Raw genomic sequence first — 13,557 nt, 5'->3', positions numbered from 1 at the left:
GGATTTGGAAGATCTGGGTGGACTTTTACGTCAGCTGTCAAACTTTTTTAGCCTTCTTCGATGCCCTTGATTGGAGATGCTGACCAAACTGCCCCCCTTGAGTCAATTTCCAAGTAGCCATTCACAACTTTTCTTGAACTTCTTCTTTCTTTTCAGCACTCTTGAGTCCAGTTCTATTTCCGTCCTCCGGCGGACGCTCCAGCCGAAACGGAGCTCCTCAGGAAAGTGGGACATTGTGACGCGTCCGCCCCTGTTCACGCCCACGCACACTGACATGCAGAAGGAACAGTGTCAATCTCTCTCTCTCTCTCTCTCTCTCTCTCTCTCCACGGTTTGACATCGGAAAGAGTTTTCGGGAATGCGGACGGTGGATCCTCAGCAGACGGATACCTCGCAACGGCACCTGCCAGCGTCAATCCCACCTGTCTCACACACACACACACACAGTGTAGAGCAGTAGAGGTAGTGCTGTAGTTAATTAGGATTTAACAGTACCTTGTTGTGTGTGTGGGGAGGGGGGGGGTGGTGTAATTGTGTAGGCAGAGTGACCTGCTGCATAGCTGTTTTTCGTTAACTCGACACCCAAAACGCACCGGGAGCTTCTAATAATAGATGCACACACAAATTGGGGGGGGGGGGTGAAAAAATCCTTTGCGCAAGCATTAATGAAAGCGCTTCGACCTGCATCGGGAAGCCGCTTGCAGACAGGAGGGGGGGGGATGTTGGGAGTGGGTTGGGGGGGAGTGGGGGGCTGTTTTGTTGCTGCTCCGTTATGGACGTTTGCAAGGCAATAAAAGCGGGGGGGCTTTTTCCCTCCGCAGCGACGTTTTTTTTTTTGTTGTGCTCTTTGTGCGCAGACCCTCTGCAGGCCTCCTAAAGACACAACTCTTTAATGAGCGTATTGATCAGCGTTTCTCACACCTCCGATTCCCCCACCGAGAGCGAGCGAGAGAGGGGGAGAAGAAAAGCCATGAGGAGTCTAAAGATTTTGAAAAGCTTTAGAAAAGCTTTAGACTCAGAAAGTGGGCCTTTTTTTTCCTCCTTCATTCTCTTCTTCTTCTTCTAAAGACCACAGGGGAGTTGGCTTTGTGCCTGTAAAAATTCAATTTACCTTTTCACAGATGGGCTACGCGCGGCTGGTATTGAGGTTCACAGCTCGTGAGCCGCTCTGTTGCTCCTAGTGCACGTGCGCGTGAACACGCAAGTGTGCGTGTGTGTGTGTGTGTTTTTTGTGTGCGATCCGAGAGTACAGTGCTTTTGTGTTCCACCCTGGTGTGAACCTCGGCCTTTTTTTCCACCATCGCGGCTCCGTTTCACTCCAGTCGCTCTTCTGAACGGCATTACCCCCCCCCAATAAATATCGAAGACTGTTTATAGCAACTTCAGAAAATATTGATATATTTTGAATGGACAGGATACGACTTCTTTGACCCTGTTGACCTAAAGCAAAGCAGTCGATACTGCAGCGCAGAGTGTTCTCTCTCTCTGAGGGACTGTGGATCACCATTGAGACTTTGGCCCTTTGCTGCACTTACGCAAACACCATGTTGAGTGATAATAACGCGCCGAATCAGCAGAACAACCCCAACGCCTTTGTGGGTCCTGTTTTTTCACGCAACGCTCTGCAGAACCATTTCTTCCACTAAATCAATTCTCCTCTCCGAACCCACTGGGAGAGCGACTGCATGGGAACGCGTGCGAGCTTTGTTCTGGAAGCTTCACGCGGAGACGTTATTGGCTCGCTTCGCCACGAACGGAACACATGCAGCCGTATAGCGGTTTGTTTTCTGGCCCCTTTGAATTTGCTGCCTTATTGATGGGCATGACGCGAATACACACACTGGATTAAGGCTCATTCTCAGGTTGAAGGAGGAAACATTCTGACTGGTGGGTTACAAGAGCGAGCTGGAAGTCGAAGGCGGACTTTGCATGCAACATTGTGTTTTTGTTTTAAGTATCAGCCTGCATTCAAACGTGCATACGCACAGTGCTAAGTAAGTTAATTTCCAAAATGGGAATATGAAATAGTACCAACTATACTGAACATTTGATGTGCATTCATAATAGCAAATACATTTCAGAATAATCAGACTTCCTGTTATGACACTGTGTGTGTTTAATGTGCCATCACTGATTATTGTGGCCCTCTGTTCAAGGATGAACTTCCAAAAATTATTCATTAAAATCTGAGAATGTAAGAACGCCCTTGAGATGTTGAACACGTTTGTTAATATATTGTGAATAATTTTGGTCCACCGGTTTCATTTTGTTTTGTTGTTCCTCTCAATAATTCATTTTCTGTTGAATTTAAATTTTGTTCACTGCTCAGACTATTCGCCTTCCTTTGTCCTCCCAAGGTTGGTTTCATCCTCCATCTTGCAGTCATAGGAAAACTAGACTGACTGGTTGTTCTTTTAATAACTGGAGTTTGGGATCATTTTACTTTAAATTAAGAAAATCATTGAAGAGTAATGAACCAGTAATGAACTAAAGCAAAATAAGAAGCATGTTACGAGCCACAGATGACAAATCCCTGTATCATACGCTTACCAGGATGACCTCATAGTAACGGACATATCAAGCCTTTTTCTACCCTCAATGAGGAATTACAAACATTCCTGCGTGGAACCGTCCGTCTATCATCTCGTCCTGGTGCTTAACATCTGTCTGCCAGCACACCAGATGTTGCAGGGGGTCGATAAAGAGCGCTGTGTTTGTTTCGGAGGAAACCTGCAGCTTTGACTCCTGCCCAGACGAGCTCATGATGGCCGAGGTCATTGGGCACTAAATAGCATCTCAGACGTCATGTGTTCACATTTGGTAGCGTGACACAAGTTCTAACAACATGGATGAATGACGAGTTCGTGCAGTGCTGTCTCTGCATATGTCGCAAACATGCCGCTAGTTGTTCCTTAAGAACCAAGTAGGTTTACCGTGTTTTATATTGTGAGGACTCAAGTCCCTGATCCATACTATTGGATAAATGGACCAAAATCACTGAGTTACTTTATTACTGAAGAAATCTAAAAGAAATGGGTGGATTCTCTGGCAACTTCTGAAACGTCACCTCGCACCACTGAGTTGCATTTGACAAAATAGTGATAAAGAAATAAACGTATGCGTAAGCTCATAATGACTCCATTAATTCAGACACTGCCAGCGCCAAAATGTTTTTCCTGCATTCTTGCCAAACACCAATTAGTCCTAAAAAATTGGACACGTTAAAATTAAAGTCAAATGGAGTTCGTGGCCTGTTTTTCACTCCCGAATTTATCTTGAACATAAAACCCAAAGTAGAAAAACAAGCCGGTTTATGTGGGTGTATATGCGTGTCATATTGAAAAAGATAATAAAGACAATAATGACAAATGTCTTTGATTTTTGTCAATTATGGATTTCCCCATGAATGTGAAAAGCAATAATGGCACAGTGGAGGCCGGAGGAAGTAAAAACAGGTGAGGACCGAGATGGGAGAGACGACGTGAAGAGAGATTGCTCCGTCAGGTTCCGTTAGCTTGACTGAACCTCCGGTGCCGCTGCTGCTTGTTTGCCTTTTGTGCTTCTGTGTGTGTGTGTGAGTGTTTTTCCGTGTGCACCACACAGCATCCGCTCGCTTCACCGGCTTTTTAACGAGGTGCAAAACTGGCTCCTCGGCATCCCGGGTTCTCTGCCAAATCAGAGATGAAGTCGTCTCCGCGCTGCAGTCCCACCGACTCTCTGCCTGCTGGTGAGCAGTGGGAACGTGTCCCCCGTGTCCCCCGTGTCCCTGTCGGTGTCCCTCTCTGGGGGACTCCCTGCATAGCTGAGGAACTAGTGCCGAACACCAAGCTTCTTTACATTCAAAAGCCCTTGTTGATGTTTGTACGTAACACTTCCAACGTTAGTCTTTGTATTCAATTGCGTCATCGCTGTAAAAAAAATGGAAGATAATAGAATTCTTGATATTGTGGGTTTATACTGTCAGATTGCTGCTATATTGTTAAAACAGGTTGTGCCTCCGTTTGGCTGCTGCAGGCGTGGGAGCAGAACAATCTTTTCATCATTATTGTTGTTGTTTTTTTGTATTGTCTTATTGGTTTTGAAAGGCTTAACCAATATTGATTTGACGGAATTTAATTTTCTTAGACAAAATAATGTTGCTTACTTTGTAAATGATGACGTGTCTTTACGATGCTCTGGGTGATGCATTAGAGCAGACAGCAGACAGATGGCATCCACCTGGCACTCAAAACCATTACGCCCTCAATAACGCATAACTTTCAGCCTCAATATAATTTAAAAATCAAAGATTGGCATATTCTCACGCCGACTCGTCGTACAACGGCGCGTCAAACTGTGGCGCTCAAGTCACAGAAAACTTGAATTCTGTTGCAGCCCCCAACCTTTTGTTTCTCCCAGTTTCATGAGAAATCCAATCTGTGGATTGATTGTGATTGATTGCGTATTGCTGTACAATTGAGATATACACATATATATATATATATATATATATATATATATATATATATATATATATATATATATACACATTATATATATATATATATATATATATATATATATATATATATATATATATATATATATAAAGTTGGCGTGACGGTGGGACACAAACAGTCTCTGGGTTCAAAGGGCTTCGCTTGTTTGACTGTCTAATACTCACATGGCTTCACATTATGAGGTGAAAGCCCCGATGCATCTAATTCAGATGCTGTCCGGGCGCCTCAGAGCGTCGGTACGAGTCCAGCTGGGAACATCATTAATGTTAAGAAAGCAATTCGAGCCACAAGTTGTATTTATGACTTTCAAAGTGGGACACTGCAGCAAACAGCAGGTACATTAAATCAGCACAACCCTGCAAGTCAGTAGAGGACGACCTGAGATTTGCAAATGAGGAACACGTAGTGTAGATGAAGGTAGTCCATTCGAGTTATGGGCCTACACTGCAATCAGAGGTGTTTGGGATCTTTTTATTGCCTCTTTGCCTTGACTGGAACTCCAAAAATAATTGATTTGACCACGTCTGCTGTTTAGGAAAAGATTGAACCACTGATGCTGCAACTGATTATTCTTTCCACGTACAAATATCCCTCGTGTTTTGGCAGAAAAACAACAGGCTTGGAAATGTGTCTAAAATGCTGAAAACAACATGTTTTTCCAGACTGTCGACCTCCTGCAGTCTTGTGAATAATGACTCAGTCAGTGGAAGATAAGGGTCGTGCTATGCTGAAGGACCATGTGACTTTAATGTTGCAGACTGGGGTTTGCACCTCGTCTGACAAGAGCTAATGCTATTTTGTAATCATGAAGGCGATCTTTTATTAAGTTGGATTTCATGTTTTATGACATTAGAACTATGCAAAATGAAGAAGGCGATTTTCATAGTGTATTTCCATAGTTACATCAATTTTAATAATGTTGCTTTATTTATTATAAATGTTTGGATCACATGAGTACTGAGTTTAAACACAATGATTATACTAGAAGAATTGCAACCTGTAATATTAATTATTTAAACTATTAACAAATATGGTGCAAAATTCTTCTTGTCTAAGCCTGATAAGTCGAATACTCACTCGCTATTAGCTCTGCACCAACAAGGGGGCAATATCTGTCTGTTTACCCCTCTCTTTAAACGCTCCGCAACATTACTTACCAAATGTATCTGCCGAGCTTTTTAATACACAGCTGCCTGCTGTCTCAGGATGTTGAACCCCAAAAGAGTGAGCTGAAAGACAGTAAAAAGGCTCTTCGGGGCTAAAAGGAAATGCAGAATGTGTCTGATTTTCCCGTTTCTTCCAGAGTTAATATAAAAAGACTGTAGGAGTAGTAGTTTCCTTTAGTGTCACCATAGTGACCAAAGTTCTTTGTGCTCTTTTGTCATACGGTTGTGCCGGCTTGTTTGCCCGAAAAGGATACGTGTTAATCATATTGATGGAGGAGGAAAATGGAGAGGGGAGCAGCTGGATTTCATGTAGACCATCTATCCACCCAATCATCATCTGGTAGAGGAGACGAGGACATCTCATCAACACGGCGCACGGACTTCTGTGGGATGTTACTGGTGGAGCAGGGACACCCGATGGCAGCTCGCAGTACTGCGCATCGCTCAGACACACACACACTCCTCACTTTGCCGTCGATGCTGTCAGGCTTAAACCCTCGAAGACTCAGGTTAATTAAATGCAACAGCAGACCAAACGCGGCCTGATGCAATCAGCCTCTTTTATCGGTCGTCCTGTGTGTCCGTGCGTTTGAATATCTGTCAAAACCTGACGCCTCTTTGGTCGTTATCAGAAGTCTGATTCCTGCCCAGGCTGTCTCTTTTCTCTTCAGGCCGTGTCAGCCACTTGGGATGTTTGGGGCAGGCATGCAGTGTTATTGGGTAGATAGCCACACGCCAGGACCGAGGGCGGTTCCCTGGGGAGATAAGAGAGCCTGACGGGTGGCTTTGTTGCAGAATGCCGCGGATGACGTCTGTCTGTCTTGATCCATAAAGGTGAGGGTCAAGAACTTAAGTTGTGTGGAGTCAGGAAAGTTGATTCAATCAGAAAGTTGCGGACAAGGCCCACATTTTTCAACTGTTTGTGTCGTCGAATTACTTCGTTTATTAAAAAAAACTCACGTGCAACACTAATGCCCATCAGCCTCCGCTGTACTTTGCATGTCGAATGAGCATTATGTGCTCATACAATCCAAAAGGGTGGACATGGTCAACTTAAAACCTGCTAAATATCAGCCTATTCTCCCAAAGCATCATCTCACAGAGCTGCTACACAAGAGTGTTCCAAATGTCTCAACTGTAAACAATATAAAAACGATATTACACCAAACGTTTTGTCACCATCGTGATGTTGTGGAGTCACCCGTGTCGATGCGTTGCCGCAAACGCTGCATGTGTGTGCAGACATTTCTCAGATTCGTGGGAATGTTTCACCGCTCGCCGGCAGGAAGGAGATTCCACTGTCTTTCCAATTCTGATGCAATGTCTTATTCATTACAAGCCCATTGCAAACCTCGGAGGGTCTCTCTCTCTCTTGTTCTCCCTAAAGCCTTGAGGGAAATACACATCTGACACTGACTGGAATTCTTTTTCATTTTTCCCCCCTCTGGAGCCGAGAAGCCTGTGAGTCGGTGCGTCGCGCTGTGCTTGTTTAGCACGCTTTTTAATGCGCGGAAATGGTAAAGCTCTCTACAGAAGTGGGTGTGCGCCGATTGAAAGAATCCCCTGACGGTTTCCCCCCCCTCACGTCGGCTGTTGGATTTTTGCCTTGTTTTGCACACTTTAATCCTCCCTTCCGCGGTGCACGGTGTGTGCTCCCATTCTTCCGCCCTCGTCTCTGTTTGTTCTGATAACGAGCGCCGAGGCGCGCGAGGCCCAACCCGCATGAGAGAAAGCGCGCACGGGATGCTCCTTGTGTTTTCCGCTTCGAGCCATAACGGCCCATTTGTGTACGACAATCTCACCCCGACACATCGCCACTGACGCCTGGTTTTTATTTTAGGCAATGCGGAGTGCGCTTTCCCCAGATGTAAGTGCGCTCATTGTTTTGCTGTGTGACTGTGTTTCTTTTTCCAACTATGTTGGAAGCCTCTCATCCAGCTCGGCTGGGGTTGCTATGGGAACGACAGAGGGCCAACACAAAGTAATGAGGATGCTCAGAACGCTGCGAGGTGACCTTGGAGGGGGAAAAAAAAACAAAAGCAAGCAGGAGCCCTCGTGTGCAGGAAGCGACGTGCACGCACTCCCGCGGTTATTCGGTAAAAGGCGGGAGTTGCTGGTCCGAGTCAATTGACCCATAATACACTGCGACGGTGTCTCACGCGTTGAGCTTCTTTAAAACGTTCCCATGACGAGAAGGCTCAAATTCCCTCTCTTGTTCTGTCGCAACCAGCGGATGCTTTATTTAAGAATTAAAATCCCCCAAGGCCATAACCTACGCACGGGAGCCCCGCAGAGGATCACCGGGGCGCCGACGTTTACCCTCTGCTTTTAATCAGCGGCTGATGAAGTGGCTCGGAGGCCAGGTGGAGGCTCTTACTCCCAAAAATAAGTGCAATTAACTTCCAAGTAGAGTGCCCGAGATGAACGACAGCAGCAGCAGCTGTGATCCCTAATGGAGGGACAGTGCTAATAATTGTGTGTGTGTGTGTGTGTGTGTGTGTGTGAGCCACAGTAGCAACCATGCTTCTGTGTACGTGTATTAGTGTGTCTGTTGAAGGACTGAAGGAGGAAGCGGCGTCAGAGGGTTACGGGTTTGGGGTTTGAGTGCAGACGAGACTCCTGTTAGTTTGTTAATGTCAAGCAGCGGTCCGATCCAACTTTTCATTGTCTTGTTCAGATTGACCTCTATGACCCCGCGCGCGCGTGCAAGCATGTGCTACCGACGCGCCAATGAACGGCGACACTACTATTGATTGCACTGCATTCGTTTCAGGGATCGGCCTGGTCCCCCAACAAGCTGGAGCCCGTGGGAGCACATCAGTGTCCCGTCAGGTCAGTACGAGGCGACGTTTCCGCCTGTGTCTGTTATCGGATAGCGTTGGCCGGCATGGAGAGGAAGGGATTAGTGAAATAGTGATAGGTAATTAGGGAACCGGAAGGAAAGGTCACGGTGTTGCATTGCTGTTACAGGAAAACAGAAGATCAGAACACCAACTGGTTTGATGAGAATGGGGATTGCTATTGGGTTACATCAGGACAGGAGTCACACAGCGCAGCAGCAACGCTGTCAGTCGTCTCCAGAGTTGTCTTGAATGGAACTAAATATGCAGCAGAGCAATCAGGTTTGGGCTCTACAACGTGCTCAAAGCTCTAGTGAACCCTACAAAAAGGAAGTGTGACGGGGGGAGCTCTTGAGGAGGACTCGGACGCAGAGTTGAGGTTCAGCTGACGCTTTTATTGTCCAACAAAGAACACAGGGCCTGGGAACAAGAAACGAACAGGGAAATGCTCTGGCAAAACTAAGAGCTGAATAGTTAACAAAAGAAAAAGAAAAATCTCTCTTACAGAGGAAATAACAAAACTAAATCGAGGAGCTGTGGAGCCATAAACGGCACAAGGCCAACTAAGAGACCACAAGGTGGCTAGATACAAACAAAACCGTGACCTGAGCGGCGAAAGGACAGGACACACTGGCACAGGACAAGGGGAGACGCAGACTATAAGTATACGTGCCCTCATGAATACTCGACAAGTGTGGGAACAGGTGGACACAATGAGGAATCAGGGAAGACAATCAGACAGGTGACACATGAGGAAGGGCGAAGAACCTTAAATGAGAGGAGAGTTCCAAAATAAAACAGGAAGTCACAAAACAAACATGGAGACAGGACAGAAACCCAACTTGACATACAGGTGTGACATCGAGCGAACGTTAGTTCTATCAGACTCAGATAAAATACCTTGACAAACAACCGTTGAACTGATCTTATGACCGAACTGAACTTGTAATTAGTCTTTTGATTCGTTAAGAACGTATTTTGAGTATTTAAAATACAAAATTACAGTCCTTCCAAAAACAACATCTCCACTGCAATCAAAAACTTCTGGTAAAATCCAACAACACTAATATGTCCTTGTACTGTGATGTGGTTTTCCTTTTGTTTTGTGCATACAAAATGTAAATGATAAAAATGCCAACATGTTTCTTTTCCTTTGCGTTTGCTTGCATATTCAACAGTGGTCCAAAAGTAACGGACAATAATCAGATTTTTTTTTGTTGTGTGTATTAGGCAAGTGATTACACGTCATAATAAGTAATTCGTCATTTTACCCTCACAACCTTGTTTGTTTGGCATTGGTCGGGGAAGACGTGATGAAGAGGGATGAGACTAGAGGAGGCGGTGAGGAAATCAGCAGGAGAGAGAAGGAGGCGTGAAATCCCGTAATGGATTCTGCTCAACAACCTACGGATTACAGCAACATCCGCAATCGCAGGAGCAGTTGAAGGGAGCGTTCCTGAAGAACCCGCCAGAGCTTTTCACAACGAAATATCCAGCCGAGCACAGAAACTAGATAGGTTTCCTTCTAAGGTCCAGTGAATGCGTTGGGTGCCTTTCCATTCTAATGATACAGTGCTTTAATGGAACATTCATTGAAAAAACGTTGCCCCGAAACTGCAGCGTGTAGCGTTTTAATTCATCTGAGAAAACAATATGAACAGTGGGCAGGATTTGATGAATGTGAACATATTTTATGGTCTTGTTCTTCAAAAGTCCTTTCTTAAATCTCCCTTAGTTATTTCCCTGTGTTGTTAAGGTTGAAAGAACAGGTTTGTAGGACTGAGTGTCAACTGTTAACTGACCCATCCCGTTATATGGGTGTAAAGAATAACAAAGGCTATCGGGTATCACGAAAATGTGAAAGACCCTCTTGAGAGAGTGTTTGGTTTGTCCACTCTGAGCTACTGTAGAAACATGGTACATCGACATTAAAGAAGTGTGAAACACACAATCATTCTTAGTTCAGGGGCTTATACACAGCACTGCAAAACCCTATAACATAGACGCCGGCCCTTTAGATATAAAGAAGACATTTAGTCTAATACATGCATGTTGAGTCCAGCTCTCAAAACACTGTGATGTTTGGTCATTCACTTCTTTATATCGCTCTCCAGTTCTTACCCAAATATCCAGGATTCAAAGTAGACAAAGGGAGACACTCCTCTCTCTGGGGGGCCTTTTGAGATGTTTTTTACTGAAACCATCCTACAGTGGATTCGGCACACAACATCACAAGCTGACCAATCAGCTAAACCACTTCAGGCTGTGTCAGTGTCGAGGGCACTCGAGACGGGGCGTCGGGGTTGATTAGTGTGCGTCACGAGGTGTGTTTGTCGCTTTGAGGTAGCCATGGTTGTGTCTACATGCTGTGAACACACAAAAACTTGACCCGGTCCGCTGCTGATTGACACTCACGAACAAACCTACTGATACCAGCTGCACAGATTAGGCTTCATGTGACGTGAGGCTTGGTCTTTAGAAAAATGGAGAGCGGTGCTCTGTGAAAACAAAGTTGTCCCCATACATCTGTGGCTTTGCTTTGCTTTTAATTACTTTTTTTCTCTCTGGCAAAAAGTTATTTACATATCTGAAGCACTGCCAACCTCTTTCTACAAGCACAGCAAAACTGTACTATTACGTGCCAACAGTCTGGAGATACTGTTTTATGTTTAGCAAACAAACTAGCCGCCCGCACATGGACCAGGGAGAGTTCATCATGCTTACAGCTCCAGGCTATTTCAGCGAGTTCACATGAGTCATGCACACTGGACAGTTACCTTCCAAGACAGTTTCAACTTTCATTCATGAACAAATGCATCACCACGAACACCGTTGAGGAAAAAGAAATTTGCACAATCTATTATGATCTTCTGCGTGGTCACAAGCTTCCCCCTTCCCACCCTCAAGTGTTCCCGTTGGACAACCCAACAGCTCGCCACCCAATTGTTCGCCCACCTGACTGTAAACCACAGTGCAGAAATGCAAGAGTTTGTCTGAGATGGCTTGTGAGCCTCCGTGATCCTCTGTTCCTGCTATCGTGTCTTATCCTTTGTGTACCTGGGATTCCCCGTGAGATTTTTACCCTGGCATGCTCTTTATTACATTTTTTTTTTCATTTAAAAGTTGGTGCCGCACCTGAGCCCTACTTGAGCCACGCAACCTGACAGGTAGAGTAGTTTGGACAACTGATGGTGACATAGACAGGTGAAGCTGTGTCCACACCATTATTATTAGTTTTATAAAATGTTCAGGGCTAGTTTGTTCACTTTCACCCAACCAAACCCTATCTCCAGGTCTTGATTCAAAATAGTTGCAGTTTCTTGTTAGTTTGAAGCATTGCTATACAGCGTTGAGTCGTCTGCATACATTAACATTTTGGCATTCTTAATTGACAAAGGGAGATCGTTTGTGAAAATAGAAAATAGTAAAGGGCCTAAGCAACTCGCTGTGGAACCCCACAGTTAACATATGTAGTCAGATAAACTACTATTATAAAAGACACATTACGATCACTCAGAAAGATAACTGACCATCCAAGAGCGTCATAATGTCCATATCTTTAAAGTTAAGTAATCATAATATCGTGGTCTTTTACATTAAAGTCAAGCAAGACTGTGCTGACCATTTCTTGTAAGAGTAGGGCTTAATGACCCAACTCACTCCCAAGGTTGGTGGTGTTCACAAAGCGTCATTGTCTTGTAGGAGGGTGTGTTATCAGTCTGCCATGCCGGAGATAGGCAATGTCCCCTCCAGGCTGGCATGAGATCCCTCCTCTTCTGGCGGACAGCCTCAGCCTGTTGCCGTCTGCACCCGGCTTTCAGGTTTGATGTGCACGTGCCAGCTCCAACTCACGGTTGCCCCCAAGTTGTTTTCCCACAGTAATCATATCTTGTCTTCCGCCTTGTTTTCCGCTTTAGTTCTTTTTCATGGAGTTAAAGCTTGGACACATACTGTGTTGGATTTGACTTTGTGAGCGACATGTGTCAGTATAAATACCCTAAATAGCATGTAACGGAGGACATCAGAATGCGGCCTGCCGCCCCCCCCCGTCCGTCCGTCACTCACAGGGAACGGCAGAGCAGTCTCGATTGTCAAATGACTTTCTCGGGTCATATTGGAACAAAAGCGGTTTGACTTTAAACTTGAAGGTCACAACCTGCAGAATTAATCCTCCTTTTTTATCGCTGCCTGGGACCGAGCAATTACTGCCGCCGTACTCTAATCTTGCCACGCATCCATGTACACTGCCGGCAAACTTCAAAGAGCTCCTTTGAAAAGCCCCCCCACCACCTCCAAAACGAATTACCATACAGAAGTCTCCCAGCACACGGCGCCACACTGCGTTGAGTCTCTTCACAGACGCCGCTGCGCTTGGATGATTGAAGTCGAGCTCCTCGACTCGCCTCCGCGATCAAAGTGGGAGGAAGGCAGGCGGTTAGCGAGACGAGCCCAGAAGTGAAGCTCTGCCTGGGGCTCACTTTGCGCGGCGCGCGAGGGAGAGACTTCCTCCGCCTTGGACCCTTCACTTTGCACAATACCTATTGTCTAGAGTAGCATGCTTTTCTGTTACTGGTTGTCGTACTGGGCGTCGTTGAACTTCTATTAGCATTTTAATGAGGCACGCATCGACACTTTATGTGGAGTGTGTATCAAACGTCTAAAGTGAATATATTTTTAGAGGTGTTTATAATGCAGACAGTGGAAGCTGGTTGCCCTCCTCCTTCCTCATCCTGATTCTCACAGCAGTCTGATGCATGAAATGTGACTGTTGCTGTAACTTTACTCTATTTTGCAAGTTTCGCTAAACAATGAACAGCAGGGGCCTATTTGGTTAATAGCAAATGGGGAAACTAAATTATTGACATCAAGAGAATTATGAATAATCACTACGATAATTTACAAAATGAATAAATAACCACTGTGTGCTTACAGGGATTAATAACCAATACTATAAATAAAGTCTCAGAATTCATATTCACTCGCTTACGGTTAAAGAATATTGAAGGTTTAAGTTCAAGCACTAGCCGATACGAATGTATACGACACGAGTAA

Source organism: Gasterosteus aculeatus, chromosome 17, assembly GCF_964276395.1.
Source record: "Gasterosteus aculeatus chromosome 17, fGasAcu3.hap1.1, whole genome shotgun sequence".
NCBI lineage: Eukaryota > Metazoa > Chordata > Actinopteri > Perciformes > Gasterosteidae > Gasterosteus > Gasterosteus aculeatus.
The sequence above is the reverse complement of the archived record's forward strand: the minus strand, read 5'-3'. Positions refer to the sequence as shown.